A 16,769-nucleotide genomic window follows, 5' to 3' on the forward strand; every position below is an offset into this window, starting at 1 on the left:
GACAAAGGGGAAGGGATTAATCAAGAACCCATAAGCTACCTTGGATTAATCAAGTTCTAGTTATAAGGATTTTATGGTAAACCTAGCAAACTTGGAAAAATTTCATCGGGGTGAATGAAGGACTTATAAATTAACATAGTAATAATGAGGATACCCTTATATAAAATGCCCTTATAGGATACCCTTATAGTAATAAGTGGAGAAAATATTGAAATGGTAATTGGCAATGAAAATCCCAAAGCTGATACTAGTAGTGGAAACCCTGAAATCATTGTCAACAGTGAGAACCTTGAAGTTGTAATTGGAGGTGGAGATTCTGAAGTGATATTTGAAAATGAGAACCCTGAGGATAGATATGAGGAAGAGAATTTCCAGGTTGGTACTCCAAGAGGTGATGAGGACAACCTGGAATAAATAAGGAAAATAAAATTGTGTAGCACCAAAAGAGAAAATTTTGTCTATACAAGAACATTTCCAATGTGACACTCTTCACTCTGAATCCATTCATTTCGAAACTCTTCAGACTGAATCCATTCAGTCAGACCTTCCTCACTCTGAAACTACCAATTCTGAAATTGTTTGTGCAAAAATTCCTCAAACTAAATTTTTCCAATTCGAATGTGTAGTGCATGAATGTACTCCATCAGAACCTTTCCAAATTGAAATTTCTTTATTAGACATTATGGTCATTTAGAAACCTAGTAAGAAAGAGAATAAAATTGCATCTTTCATGGCCAGCTTATAGAGAGGAAGGATAAAATGAACCAGGTTATCTAAATTATGGGGGAAACAGAGTTCCTCCCTCCTCAATTCTTTAGAAAAAGTCAACCACTGCTATGAGTGAAATATATTTAAATGAGGAGATCGTTGATGAAAAGAGAGAAACTTGTCTGGATTAGGTTTCACATGAACAATTAGAAATAGTGTTGGCCTTGGATAAATTTGGGAAGGGTGATATAACTTTGGGACTATGATACAAAGGAGAAAAGGTGCAAGTAGGAGTGCAAGTCCTCGAGGAAGCTAAAAAATCCCATGAAAAATACATGAACCAAATTTCCTAAGATGTTGAAAATGTACAGGTATCAATGGAGATGAATTTGGACGAAGAAGTGCCTAATGTAGAAGTTCCTAATGCAGAAGTGGTGCAAGAATTGGAAAAAGTGGAATATTTATTAACATTTATGGATATGGGATAGGGAACAACTGCAGTGATTGAAGAACAATTTCCTAATTCCTTAGTCACTATGGCTCAAGAATATTTCACTACTTTTCAGTATTTATAGCCCAGGTTCCTTCTATTATCTCTCCAACTACCACAATCCATGAACCCTCTACCGACTATACAATCACCAAAATTTGTGAACCCTCTACTGATTCTACAACTACTATAGTTCAAGAACCTTTTGTTGAATCCCCAGTTGATACAATTCAAGAACCCTCTGTTGACTCTCCAGTCACTATAGCTTAGGAAAATTCCATTATTTCTTGAATAGCATAACACAGGAATCCCTAGCTAATCTTTCAATTTCCATTGCTCAGAAGCCATCTATTGATTCTTTAGCTGTTATAACTTAAAAATTATCAACTAATTTTCTAGCTATCGAAACTCAAGAGTCCCCTGTTGATTTTCTAGTGACTAAATACTACACTCCTTCTACTACTCCTCCAACAATATCCTCTGGAAGTAGAAAACAAAAATTGAAAAGTCTAGAGGTTGTGAGGAACAAAAAGAAAAATAGGCTCCTTAGAAGGGTTTTTATTTTGAAGAAGGAAAATATCGCTCTAAAAAGGAAGATACATGAACTAGAGAAACAATTGGAAGATAGGGAACAACCTCACACTTGTCAAAAAAGGAAGGATGCAAGTCAATATAGGGTCACTAAGAAGAGAAACGTTTTTGAGTATAAAACTATAGAGACACAGAATGAAGAAACAATTTTGATAGAAAAAGGAGTAGAAATGCATGTTGTGCCTCCATATTTTCCCCTGATCTTGGAAGTTGAAATATAAACATTAAAAAAAATTGTAGCTAATTACTAGCGGGAGACAATTCCTCAAGATGAACATCATAAATTACTGAAATGGTTATATGCATTGACCAATGTGGAAACAAAAACAATTGCATAATTTAGTGCTGCTCAAATGAAGATTCAAAAATTACAAGAACAGGCTCATAAACTAATATGGGAGAAGAACAAAATTTGTTCCACGATTCCAGATATATTAGCCTGTAGGGTCCCATCCTGTAATTATACCCTATTTTTAGTGGAACAAAAATTGATGCTCAAGACTCAAACTTTATTGTTAGAAATTAATTAATGAAGCAATGAAATACATAAAATATTGCAGAAAGACAAACAAAGAAAAATATAAAATAAGACAGACACAGATGTACGTGGTTCACCTAATTTGGGTTACGTCCATAGAGAAACATCACGTCCTACCTATTATATTATCCAACAAAATGAAGAGATACAACTTACAACAGATCTGCTATAATTTCCTCCACTCTCACACAATCTCCTCTCTCTTTCTCGCTCGGAATAATAATACACAACCACAATACAATTCCCTCATATAAAATGAGGGTTGCCTTCTAGGGGAAAAAACCTAAATTAATGTAACTTATTCCGTCAGATCATCTGCCTAATGAATGGCCCAGATTGACAATGAAATTACAATATTTTACAAGGCAAATTTTGATCTATATTTAGCTTCAAGGGCACTGCCCATGAACCCTCGTCTAGCGGGGGAGGGCACTCATTAAAAGTAGCCATCGCCCCCCCTGGACCCCTTGACAAATATCATATGGGCGACTTTTCCACGTTGTTTAGGAAATGGGGTCCAATGCAGCCAAGACCTCTTCATCAAGAAGATAATTCGGTTCCACACCCAACAATCTCCCACTTGGAGACTGATTATATAAACTCCATTGTTACTTCACTTGTTGGACAATGACTTCAATTGGGCCTGGCTATTTCTCATCTTCACCATCATACTTGAAGACCAATTGAAACTGAGCAGAATCTCAATTTCTCCTTGGTTACAACTTTTGTTAACATATCTGCAAGATTCTAGCTAGTGTGTATCTTTTCCAACTTCAACTGTCCATCTTCCAACACTGACCATATGAAATGGTACTTGAGTTTTATACGTTTAGTATTGGAATGAAATTCTAAGTTATTTGTAAGATGAATGACACTCTATTTGTCACTATATAACCTACCCATTTCCTTCTTCTTTCCTAATTCATCCATAAACCTTTGTAACCAAATCATTTCTTTACTAGCCTCTGTAGCTTAGTTGTTCCACCTACAATAAACACATACCATGTGGTTGAAGTCCTATTATATCTATCACTTTCCATATCTGCATCAACATATCCATGTAGAGTAATGTTTGAAGCTTCAAAACATAATGCTTGAAATTTGGTACCTCTGAAATACGTGAGAATCAGCTTCACTACCATCTAATGTTCTTTTCGTGGATTTTTCATATACTTGCTTACAACTACTACTGCATGTGGAAAATAATGCTTTGTGTAGACCATTGCATACGTTAAGCTTCCAACTGTTGATGCATATGGAAATTTACACATATAATCCATTTCGTCCTGGGTCTTGGGACACATCTCCTTACTTAGTTTGAAATAGCTAGCCAAAGGCATACTAACTGGTTTTTCATTCTGCATATTAAATATTTCCAATACCTTTTCTATGTTCTCACTCAAAGGAAATGTTAATTTGCAATTTTTCTTGTCTTTAGTTATTCTCATACCAAGGATTTATTTTGCAGGACCAAAATCCTTCATTGCAAATGGATTTTCCAATTTTCCTTTGAGCACATTTATTTCTTGCATGTTAGACCCTTCAACAAGCATGTCATCTACACATAATAGAAATATAATATAGCTGGCATCATTTTTCCTTTTACGATATAAACGATGGTTAGAGTGACATCTAGTATAACCTTGTTCAAACATAAACTTGTCCAATTTTAGATACCACTACCTTTGAGCTTGTTTTAAGCCATAAATGATCTTCTTCAATTTGCACACTAATTTCTCCTTCCATTTTAACGCATACCCTTGTGGCTGATGCATATATATTTATTCCTCCAAATCCCCATGGAAAATCTTTTCTTTATATCTAACTGCTCAAGATGCAAATCTTCTGCTACCAATAGATTGAAAATTGTTCTGATTGAAGTTATTTTAACAACAAGATCTTTTTCATTATTATCAAAGTTTATACCTTTCTTTTGTGTAAACCCCTTCACCACAAGTCTAGCCTTATACCTCTATTTTCATCCATCTTCTTCCTTCAACCTGTAAACGCATTTATTCTGCAATGTTGTTTTACTTGCAGGTAAATTGACTAAGTACCAAGTCTAGTTATGCATCAAGGAGTCCATATCTTCTTCCATGGCTTGCTCCCACTTCTTCCTGGATTCCACCTGCATTTCTTCTTCATATCTTTCTAGTTCACCAAAATCAATCAACAATACATAATATAATGAATGAGAGTATCACTCAGGGGTTCTACTTATCTTGGTAGATCTTCTAGCACCACTTTTAGGTGTTTGAGGTGCCTATTTTTTTGTGGTTATTCTTATTGTGGCTATTGATAATTATGATTTTAAGTCACCTTTACCTTTTTTGTGATCTCATCAATCATTGTGTATTCTTTGTTTTCCTTTTCTTACATCTGATCCTTATACAACACTTTTTCATTGAATATGACATCTCTTCTCCTAATCATTTTTCGATTTACGTAGCCATATATAAGAGATAACAAAAATCATTAACACCATATCCAATAAAGGTGCATTTCTTGATTTTTCTCAAGCTTTGTTCTATTTTCTTTATTAATGCGGACAAAGGCTTCACAACTGAAAGTATTTAAAAATGAGTAGTTTACCTTTTCCCTGTCTATGACTTCTTTAGAATACCACCATCCAAGGGACATGAAGGCACTATTTTTATTAGATAAACAACAATATCTACAAAATCTACCCAAAATTGTAAGGGCAATCCTGCATGCAATCTCATGCACCTTGCATGCTCCATGATTGTCCTGATTATCCTTTATGACACACCATTTTCCTGTTGTGTTCCTGGAACTGTCTTCTCTCTACGAATTACATACTCTAAAAATAGTTATCAAACTCTTTGTTGCAATATTTTCCTTCATTATCTGATCTGGGACACTTCAATTTCTTTCTCGTCTCATTCTCAACCAAAGCTTTCCATTTCTTGAAAGTATCAAATACATTAGATTTATTCTGAATACACTAAATCTAGGTTTTTCAAGTTTCACCATCAATAAAAGTAACATAATAGTGAGAGCCACTGAGATATGATACCTGAGAAGGTCCTCATACATTTGTATGTACAAACTCTAATTTTCCTCTCTTCATTTCTTTCCCAAATTTGATAAATTTGACTCTCTTCTACTTTCCATAAACACAATTTTCATAGAAATCCAAATAAACATGCTTCAAAGCTGGCAACAAATTTCTTGAGTGAATAACTTGCATCGACTTATCACTCATGTGCCCCAGCCTATGATGCAAGAGTGTCATATCCGCTCCTATGGAGGTTAAAGCATTAACAAAATTAGAAATAACATTGCATAAATAAAATGTACCAACCTTTTCTCCTTTTTCTATTACCAGGTCTCCTTTTGTGACCTTCCAGGTTTTGTCTGTAAATGTAGTTACACAACCTTCACCTCCCATGTGCAATGTTGAAGTTATATTTTTCTTTAGATTTAGAACATTCCTTACTTCATTTAATAGCCATTGGTTTCCATTTCGTTTCTTTATAAAAAAATTACCCATTCCATTGATTTTACAAGGTTTATCATAACCCAGACGAATGTGTCCAAAATATCCTTGAATATAAAGAAAAGTTTTCCTATTAGGCGTTTTCATAGGCCATTTTGTTACATCTAATCAATAGGAATCCTAATGGGATCAATCAACATCCTAGTCCCCCTTGTAATCATCTTTCACAAAGGCCTAATCATATCTCTTTCATTCCCCAAAGTTTCTCCCTGAAAATGCATCATTTGAGCCAGTTTTGGGACTGACACACCCTAGCCACTTATGGAAAAATGTTCACCTATAGGTTTCTCCACTATGGTCTGCGTTCATCTCGTAAATTTTTCTCCCCTATGCACCTGCGTTGGTTCTAGAAATTCGAGAAAAAGAGAGAAATTCTAGAAGCTTCCTCTTCCAAATTTTTTTATAACCCTTTACCCCAGATAAAAAATTCAAATCCTATCCTATCCTGTCCTATTTTGGAGTTTCCATCCCTTATCCTTTGATCCCATCATCCCATCAAAGGTGGATCTATGAAACCTTAGATTTGTAATTGGATAAGAAATCCCAACTTACCCCATTCCTATATATATTTACAACCTTCCATATGCAAGAGGCAGACTTTTGGAGAGTGATTTTGCTCTTATGCTGTTGTGGTGAGAGGTTTCATTTCATTCATTTAGGGTGATTGGAGGTGCACATTGTGAGAAGGAAACAAGAAGTTAGTCTTGGAGGAGCTCTTCTACAATATCAACACCCATTTATGGTTGTAAAATCCTTCCATTTATATTAATGCAAAGAATTCTCTGTTTTCCTATATGTGATGTTGTTATTTTATATATTTCAATACCATGTTGATCTATTGAATAGAGTATTTAGATGATATTGCATAGATATCGTAGTTTCTTGGCTTGTGTTATCTAACTGTGTAGGTTATAATTTTGGAAATTGAAGTTGTAATTGGAGAATTCAAACTAAAGAAGGAGCGCCCACGATGGATTCTAGCTAGGCTTCATTCCATCATCTATTTACTTTAAGGAAAGCATTGGGTTCCTTGTTTCTCTATTGTTCTAGGTTATCCAACAAATCTAGGGGAGATACTTTTTTTGTAATTGTAAATCCCGTATAACAAATTGGCAACTCCAAGATTTCACCATTACATATTTCTTAGGAAAACTATATGTTTTTCAGATTGCAACCCTATGGCATATATATTTTCATGTCAATTTCTTGGGGGAAAGTACTCTATGTGGATTGTTATTCTGCAAGAGTTTGACCTAGAGCTCATCAAATCCAAGTCAAAGAAATCCATAATTTTCACCAAGCTAATGTGCGATCTTCCTTCCCCCGATTCTGAATCTACATCTGAAGATTCTATCCCTCACGATTCATTATTTATGATATTGTCATCTAACCCTTAGTATGCAGATTTTCTGATCTGTCACTAGACCTAGACTTTCCAGCCTAATACCTCTCGCTCCAAGCAGCAACGTATTCGATACCAATCACAAAATTATGTTATTATCAGTGACACCCTTTATCATCGTGGTATTTTTATGATCTTACAGAGGTGACTCACTCTTGAGGACGCCAGGAAAGTCCTTAATGAATACCACTCAGGGGAATGAGGCAGACATCTATTTGGTTACGCTACCATGTAGAAGATCTTACGCGCTCATTACTTTTGGCCTATTATCTTTCATGACTACATTCTAGGTGTCACATAAGTTTCATGTGTGCTAGATCTACGATTGTAATATTTGTGCTCCACCTACTCCATTACATATTGTTGTAGTTGTTGGTCCCTTTGCGAAATGGGGTATCAAATTTATGGCATTTAACCCTCACTAGACTATTTAATTCCTTGGTTTTTTATCAATCTTTTATCCTTTTTTTATTCATAATCATATTCTTCTGCTCAATATGGTCTATACCTTGGTAAATCTATTTCTTTATATAATTATTCTTTCATAAGATGAAGAAGGTTGTTTTATTTATAAATTGAGCTAATGGTATGTTGGATGAGATTTTTGTATGAACAAGGAATATGACGATCGATATATGGAAAGTGCATCCAAGTTTGTTCGTGGTCAATTTAAGTGAATTCGTTCCCAAATATAGAGTTAGTTACAACAATAAGAACTTTTGGTTCTTCCGTCAAAGCTAGAATAGTCACCTTAACATAGGAAGAATGTCATGAGAATCAAATATTCTCTGGACGATCCTTATCTAGGAGATCATCTATTGTAACTTCCTTTATCTATTATAAAAACAGAGGGAGTCACCTCTGGTAGGATGATGAGAAATTCTAATTTTGAAACAAAATAATGAAATAAGTCTTGATCGTATTTACTCTTTGAAAATCATAATGAAATACTTATTAATTAGTTTTCGTTTTCATTGATTACATCTTGATCTGTGTAGGAATTTACAGGGTAAGTTCCTTAGATTGTACACTAAAGGACACCGCTCACAAACAGATCACAGTTCAATACACCAGTATTCTTGACATGGTTAAACCTGTCAAAGAGGGAAACAATCCACGACCTGAGCCAACACGACCACTTCAGGCAATTTATTAATGTAAAAGAAAGAACATTTACATAAGGTTCTCTCGTGAACGCTCACCTAAAAAGTGACACTCCATGCTCTTTAAATAGAGATCATGGAACAATTCGGTGTTAAGCCACAAATCAAGTGTCGGTAATACCGAGGAGAGAATGAACTGTCAGATCACTTCATGTCTAGAACATATCGTGAACGTTGGATTGTAGGTTACAAAAAGTACATACTAAAGAAACACACTTTACCTAAGTATACACTAGACCAAGTTGTACTTAACTATTTCCTATGTGCCAGAATATCCTAACATCCCCCCTTAAGAACAACTTGGGATAAGATTGAAGGATGTATAAAGATGACACAATAGGAGAAGAAAGGAGGCATTAGAGCCTATCCCCCCTTAGTGACAACTTCCTGAAATCCAACCATAAATATAAGTTTAGTAAACTTCACCTCTGTGAGAGACTTTGTAAAGATGTCTGCAACTTTATCATCAGTTGAACAATATTTCACTTCAATAACATGGTCATGAATGAGATTTATGATGAAGTGCATGTGTAGCTCAATGTGTTTGTTGCGCTGATGTTGTACTAGATCTTTGCATAGTTGAATGACACTTTGATTATCACACCAAATTTTAGTCAAATGTTGTTGCTGAAAACCAAACTCTGACAAGATCTGATGAAGCCACTGGGCTTCCTTACTAGCTTCAATGACACCATGATACTCAGCTTCTGCTGAAGAAAAAGAAAATGGAACTTTGTTTCTTTCAAGCCCATGTAATAGGTCCAGAACCAAGAGTGAAGACATAACCTACAGTAGAGTTCTGATCATCGGGGTCACCAGATCAATCAGAATAAGTGAAACCAATCAATAGAGTAGATTCTTACGCACTTAAATAAATCCCAAACTGAACTGCGCCTCAAATAGAACGAAGTATTTTTCTAGTTTCTTTCCAATGAATTTCATGTAGGTTTTTCATAAATCAAGAAACAAGGCCAACAACAAAGGAAACATCAGGACGGGTATGGGTCAAATACAAAAGATTTCCCACAAGGTGATGGTATAAGGTAGGATCAAATTTAAGGGAAGTACAAGTGACTAAAAGTTTGGTTGTGGACTAAAAGGGAGAAGGGGCTGGCTTACAGTCTTCCATGTGAAAGTGGTGTAAAATATCATACACATACTTGGAATGGGAAAGGGAAATACCTTATTTGGATTGCAAGACTTGAAGACCAAGAAAATAATGCAAGTGTCCTAATTCTGTCATTTCAAACTACTTTTTAAGGCTGAAATTCACATGGTTTATAAGGTTGGGATCACTACAAGTAAGGATAAGATCATAAAAATAAAGAAAAAGAATGATAAGAGACTTACCCACTTTCTTGGTGTAGACAGTATTGTCATAATGACACCTAGAAAAGCCAGTATATAAAAGAAAGCTATCCATTTTAGCATACCAAGCCCAAGGGGCTTGCTTGAGGCCATAAAGGGATTTCTTAAGCCGACATACAAGGATGGAGTCTGTTTGTATAAATCTAGTAGGTTGTTCCATATAAATTTCTTCATGCAGGTCCCCATCCAAGAAGGAGGATTTAACATCCATCTGATGGACTTCCCATTGGAAAGAGGCAACAAGGGAAAGAACAAGGTGGATAGAGTTCATTTTGGTAACATGGGAGAAGGCTTCAATATAGTAAATGCCTTCAACTTGTGAAAAATCATTAGCAACAAGACAAGCTTTATGTTTATCAACCTTTCCATCTAGTCCAAACTTGGTTCTGTAAACCCATTTTCATATAACAAGTTTTCGTCCCTTTGGAAGAGGAGCAAGGTCACATGTATCTGTTATGAAATCAGCTCAAGAAAAGATAGAAAAGATAGATCAACGCCTTAGAATTCAGCCTCTTCGAGGGGGCAACCTCCTTTAAATTACATAAATGAACAATTCTTTGATGATACAAATGACAAAACCTCCTTTCTATATATAGGAGTCTAAGGAGTCACAATATAATCCAGCCGACCTAACAATAATAATATAAAGTCACAAAAATAACAATAGAGGGATTCTATGGGGCACAGAAATAACAACATGGGGGTAATAGGGGCACAACAATATAAATAAGGGGTATAAATACAATAGTAATGGGGTAATCACTAGTATTATAGGGACCCAACATGCCCCTCTCCTTCAAAAAAGTGTTGTCCTCAACGCATGAGTAGATCAGGATACTTCTGCATAAAATTCTCATCCTCCCATGTGGAATCTTCAGTGGATAAGTTCTTCCACTTGATAAGATACTCTGAAATTGCACGATTTCGTAGCTGTCGAGTTCTTGTTTCTGTGATTGCTTCCGGTTCCAGTATAATTTTTCCTTCCTCATCAAGTTCTGGCAATATTGTTTGCACTGGGAGCTTGTCACCTATAACCTTCTTTAAACATGAAACATGGAAAACTGGGTGCAATCGAGAAGCTGCAGGAAGCTCCAATTTGTATGCCATAGTACCAATCTTTTGCAACACCTTGTACGGACCATAATACTTTGGTGATAATTTATTATCCTTCTTAGCTTGCTTTAGGGACATTTTCTTATATGGTTGTAGCCGTAGGAATACCCAATCACCTACATCAAAACTTCTTTCACTGCGATGTTGATCTGCCTGTTGTTTCATTCTATTTTGTGCCAACACGAGGTTATCCTTTAAGAGTTGGAGGACTTGTTGTTGATGTTCAATGTGATGTTCCACTGCCTGAACCTTAGAATTTTCTCTTAAATATGATGTGATGGATGGTGGATGATACCCATAAAGTGCCATAAATGGGGCCATTTTTGTTGCTGTATGGAAGGAAGTGTTATACCACCATTCAGCCAGAGGCAACCATTTGACCCATTGTGTCTGTTTATCAGATACAAAGCAACGAAGATATCCTTCCAAACATTTGTTTACTATCTCAGTTTTCCCATCAGATTGAGGATGATAAGATGAGCTATGAGCTAACTGAGTACCAAGACAAGAAAATAATTATGTCCAAAAATTTCCAGTGAAAATTGGATCTCTGTCACTTACAATAATCTTTGGGTTTCCATGTAGCTTTTGAATTGTTTCCATAAATGCAATAGAAACTGTACTGGCTTTAAATGTATGTGATAATGCACAAAAATGTGCATACTTGGTAAGTCTGTCAACTACCACCATGATGACACTCTTTCCTTCAGACTTGGGTAAACCTGTGATAAAATCCATTGAAACCTCCTCCCAACGTTGGCTTGGAATGGATAAAGGTTGTAATAGACCCGGTGTCTTAATTGTTTCAACTTTATTTTGTTGGCAAACCAAACATTCTGCCACAAACTTTTGAATATCTGATTTAAGGCCATCCCAAAAAAATTCCTTCTTAACCCTGTGGTAAGTTTTTAAAAATCCCGAGTGCCCTCCTAAGGGAGAAGTGTGCAATTCCATAAGAATCTTTTGTTTTAGCTGGGAATTCTTACGGAGGTATAAGCGATCTTTGTACCATAATGAATTATTTTGCCAGCTAAATGTATCAGACGTACTGGAATGTTGTTGTAGCTTTCGAATAAGTGCCCACACTTCTTCATCATTCTTCCGTTCCTCCCTTGCTTCGTTTATCCAATCTGGTTGGATAATAGAAATGGCGCACAACAATGCTTCCACATCCTCATCCTTTCTTGAGAGTGCATCTGCCACCACATTTTTCTTCCCTTTTTTGTATATGATTTCAAAGTCATAACCCATCATCTTTGTGACCCACTTTTGTTGCTCTTCAGAGGATAATCTTTGTTCTAAAAAGTGTTTAAGGCTATCATGATCTGTTTTTACCTTGAAGTGTCTTCCCATTAGGTAGGGTCTCCATTTCTTAAGTGCATGGAGTATTGCCAACATTTCCTTCTCATAAATAGCTTTGCTTAAAAACTTTCTCTTGATTGGACGACTTTCAAAAGCAATGGGTCTTTCATATTGCATTAGAACAGCACGAATTCCATTTCCTGAAGCATCACATTCCACAATAAAGGTTTTTGTGAAGTCCGGTGTAGCTAAGACCGGTGCTTGGCACATTGCCTCTTTAAGATGTTCAAAGGTCTTTGTTGCTTCTGGAGTCCATGAAAATGCATCTTTCTTCAATAATGTTGTTAGAGGTGCTGCTATTCTCCCATAATTCTTAACAAACTTGCGATAATACCCTGTCAACCCAAGAAATCCTCGCAGATGCTTTATGGATGTGGGGATTTTCCATTCCTTAATGGCTTTAATTTTGCTAGGGTCTACCTTAACTCCTTCATGAGATACAATATGACCCAAATATTCCACCTCCTGGACTCCAAAGAAACATTTGGATCTTTTTGCATATAATTGTTTCTCCTCCAATAGTCGTAGCACCATGTCAACATGTTCAACATGATCCTTCCAAGAATTGTTGTAGATTAGTATATCATCAAAAAATACTAACACAAATTTTCTAAGGAATGGTTTGAAAATTGAATTCATCAAAACTTGAAATGTTGAAGGTGCATTAGTAAGGCCAAAAGGCATGACCAAAAATTCATAATGACCCTCATGAGTTCTAAATTCCATTTTCGGGATGTTTTCAATCTTCATTCTGATTTGATGATATCCTGAATGAAGATCCAACTTGGTGAAGTAAATTGATCCATGCAATTCATCCAGTAATTCATCAATGACAGGAATGGGGAACTTATCTTTAATAGTGAGCTTGTTGAGCTCCCTATAATCTGGACACATGCGCCATGATCCATCCTTCTTGTGCACCAATACTATTGGAGCAGAGAAAGAACTTTGACTTGGTTGAATTATACCAGCCTCTAGCATTTCTGCAACCATACATTCAATTTCACTTTTTTGGACATAGGGATATCTGTATGCCCTGATGTTTGGAGGAACACTTCCTGGAATCAAATGAATAGCATGATCATGATCACGCATAGGTGGGAGACCTTTGGGAGTTTCAAATACCTTGGAATGATTGTCCAGGACTTTTTGGAGATCTGGAGAAATAGATGATTCTGATGTGGGAACATCTAGCGAATATAATTGTGCAATTACACCCCTTTGCTCCTTTTTTAGAAGCTTTGTCATACCATTAGAGCTGATTATCTTTCCTGGTTTCCTTACAATACCCCTTAATTCAACTTCCTTTCCTTCCGTAGAAAATTTGATGAAAAGTTCTTGAAAATTAAAAGCTATTGTACCCAAGGATTGTAGCCATTGGACTCCTAGTACAACATCAGCACCTCCCATTGGAATGGAAAGCATTGGGCTAGTCAATAAATATTCTCCCATGGATAGCTTGATATTATGGAACCTTCCAGAGCAATTTATTGTTCCTCCATTTGCAATCATCACTTGACACTCTGGTGCTGGATATAGGAAGCAATTCAATTCTTTTGCTACCCTACAATGAATAAAATTATGGGTGCTTCCTGAATCAATCAACACTATTACCTTTTTCTTCTTGATTTGTCCTTCTATCTTGATGGTTTGAGGAGTAGTAATTCCTGCCAATGCATTACAAGATATGGTTGGATTTATTTATTCTTCATCTAGGCTTTGTTCCTGGAGTATATCTTCTTCTTTTGACCTTTCTTGATCCTTTTCTTCTTCCTCTTCACAATCTATGTAGAATAATTTCTTCTCAGCACACTTATGACCTTTAGTGTATTTGCTATCACAACTGTAACAAAACCCTTTTGCTCTTTTTTCTTCCAATTGTTGTGGTGTCAACCTTATAGGTTGTGGAAGACTAGGGGCAAAAACACTTCCGTCTTTATAGTTGTGAGTGGTATGCTTCCTGGTTGCCATAATTTTGCTTTCCATTTTTCTTGCTAACCTGAATGCCTTCTCTAATGAATCAGGTTCCCAAAGGCGAACATCATGTTGGATATTATCCTTTAAAGACCCAATGAACACCTAAATCCTATGCTCCTCTGGAATATCTTTTACCCTTATGTTCAATTTTTTGGAACTCCTCAATGTGCTCCATTACTGAACCCTTTTGTTTGAGACTTATCAATTAGCTAAAAAAAGTGTTGCTTTTTGTATCTTCATAATGTGCTATCAATTCTTCCGTAAAAATTGCCCAAGTGATAAATTTTTCACGAGAGCCAAGCCATTGATACCATACAAACTGATTTGGTTCCAAATATACAGTTTCCATACGTACCTTTTGTGTGTTTTGCACTTTATTGAGATCAAAGAACTGCTCCATCTGTAATATCCATGTGGCGGGATCCTTGCCATCAAACTTCCTCATATCGATTTTTGGAATATGGTGGGTCTTCGATCCAACATTAGCATCTATGGAATCATGAATAGCATTACTTTTGTTCACATCATGAGATTCCTTTACAACCTTTTCACCATTAGTAAGTATTTCTTGTAGAAAATTTGTCAAATCTGTCTTCAAATCTGCCATGTCTGTCTTCAAATGTGTCCTCAAATCTGTCTTCAAATCATCCATCTTAGCTTCCATGCCCTTTATCTTAGATTCCACGCCATTTATCTTAGATTCCACGCCACTTATCTTAGCTTCTGTTAGCTTTTGTGAGCGTGACATTTGTTGCACTTGTTCTTGTAATTTTGATATATCATGTAGCATTCCTTCCTCTTCTTCATGAGTCATGCTCGAGCTTTCAGGTTCCTTACTAGGTGTTTGCATTTTCTTTCCTCGGGGCATCATTTACCGATAATAATGCTTTACTATGCCCTTTGAATTCCATTAAACCAAGCTTACACAAAAATTTAAAAAAAAAACTACACACCTTTTTTCACTTTATAGAAGCCTGATATTGAATTTGATGTATCTCTGTAAGTTCGGATCATCCAGTTCTGAAATTTTGACTTGTAGTAGCCTTCTGCGTCCTCTTTCCAATGCCAGAAGTCTGACCCAAATTGGATTCTCCAAGGAAGAGTTATGTGAAATCTCCCACAGTGACTTGCTTTTAGACTAGTTCAGTAGAGCGAACTTGTACGACGTGCCACGAGTCACTGTTTCAACCTTTGAATCTGAAACACACATACAAGAAACTACAGTCCGTCCTCTTTCTATACCTTCTTATGAACTTTCAATCCGATCCCCAGAGAGAAATTTATGACGATTTTCCCCAGGTCACCTGTTTTGAATGTAATTTAGGAGTCTGCAAAAAGACCAACTTCCTCAGATCATATCTCCACAAATATCGCGCGAAAAGCTCTAAAATTCAGACCCAAGGTTCAGCATGATTTTTTCTCAAACGGGTTTTTTTTGCGACTTCTGAAACGTCACAGAAAAAACGTTATAGCTAAAATTCCACGATGACCTGTTTGGAACAGCGAAACCCTAGAATCCAAATCTCTGATACCAAATGTTATGAAACCAGCTCAAGAAAAGATAGAAAGGATAGATCAACGCCTTAGAATTCAGCCTCTTCGAGGGGGCAACCTCCTTTACATTACATAAATGAACAATTCTTTGATGATACAAATGACAAAACCTCCTTTCTATATATAGGAGTCTAAGGAGTCACAATATAATCCATCCGACCTAATAATAATAATATAAAGCCACAAAAATAACAATAGAGGGATTCTATGGGGCACAGAAATAACAACATGGGGGTAATAGGGGCACAACAATATAAATAAGGGGTATAACTACAATAGTAATGGGGTAATCACTAGTATTATAGGGACCCAACAATATCATTTGCCAATAATGAAAGATTTATTCATTCATAGCTTTGTCCCAATCTAGATGGTCGAAAGCTTCTGCAAAGGTGTCAGGTCATAATGCATTGAAGCTCGAGCCAGTAATAAGATGCTCTATTAAGCTGAGAACGTGTACGACGCTAATCTGTAGGATCACCTGCAAGAGAACCTGAGCATCCCGAGTAGTGCAGACCCATTTTGAAAGCTGAGGAGTTGAAGGTGGATCCTGAGAAGGTGGGAGAGGATTTTCATCCTCGTTTTTATCATCTGAAGAAGAAATATTTTTACATGTAGAAGGGATAGAGAGAGGTGGCATATTCGCCGAACTAGGCTCGTAGGCCGATATATTTTCAACAAACTTTACATCTCTTCTAATGATAACATTTTTGGATTTCGGTTAAAGAAGTCTATATCCTTTGACATATTCAGAATATCCAACAAAAATACATTTTTCAATCTTAGGTTCTAAGGCTTTATGTTTCTCCTCTAGAGTATGGGCCCATGCTTTACTTCCAAAAACACGAAAGTGACTTACATCTGGTTTAATTGAGGTCCATGCTTCTTCTAGAGTGATATTCTTTAAAACCTTAGTAGGAGTGTAATTTAATATGTAATTTGCAAAGTTAATTTCTTTTTCCCAAAATTAAGACTAAGCCCTT

The 16,769-nt window shown here is 36.2% G+C and overlaps 1 pseudogene; it reads left to right on the forward strand.

Moving 5' to 3' along the window:
• The first annotated feature begins 213 nt into the window (after positions 1–213).
• The window catches only part of LOC149180573 (2,3-bisphosphoglycerate-dependent phosphoglycerate mutase 1-like), a 50,954-nt pseudogene continuing 34,398 nt past the window's right edge, over positions 214–16,769 (forward strand).

Source organism: Pinus tabuliformis, chromosome 3_2, assembly GCF_031772625.1.
Source record: "Pinus tabuliformis cultivar Carrire ecotype Pingquan chromosome 3_2, CPIR1, whole genome shotgun sequence".
NCBI lineage: Eukaryota > Viridiplantae > Streptophyta > Pinopsida > Pinales > Pinaceae > Pinus > Pinus tabuliformis.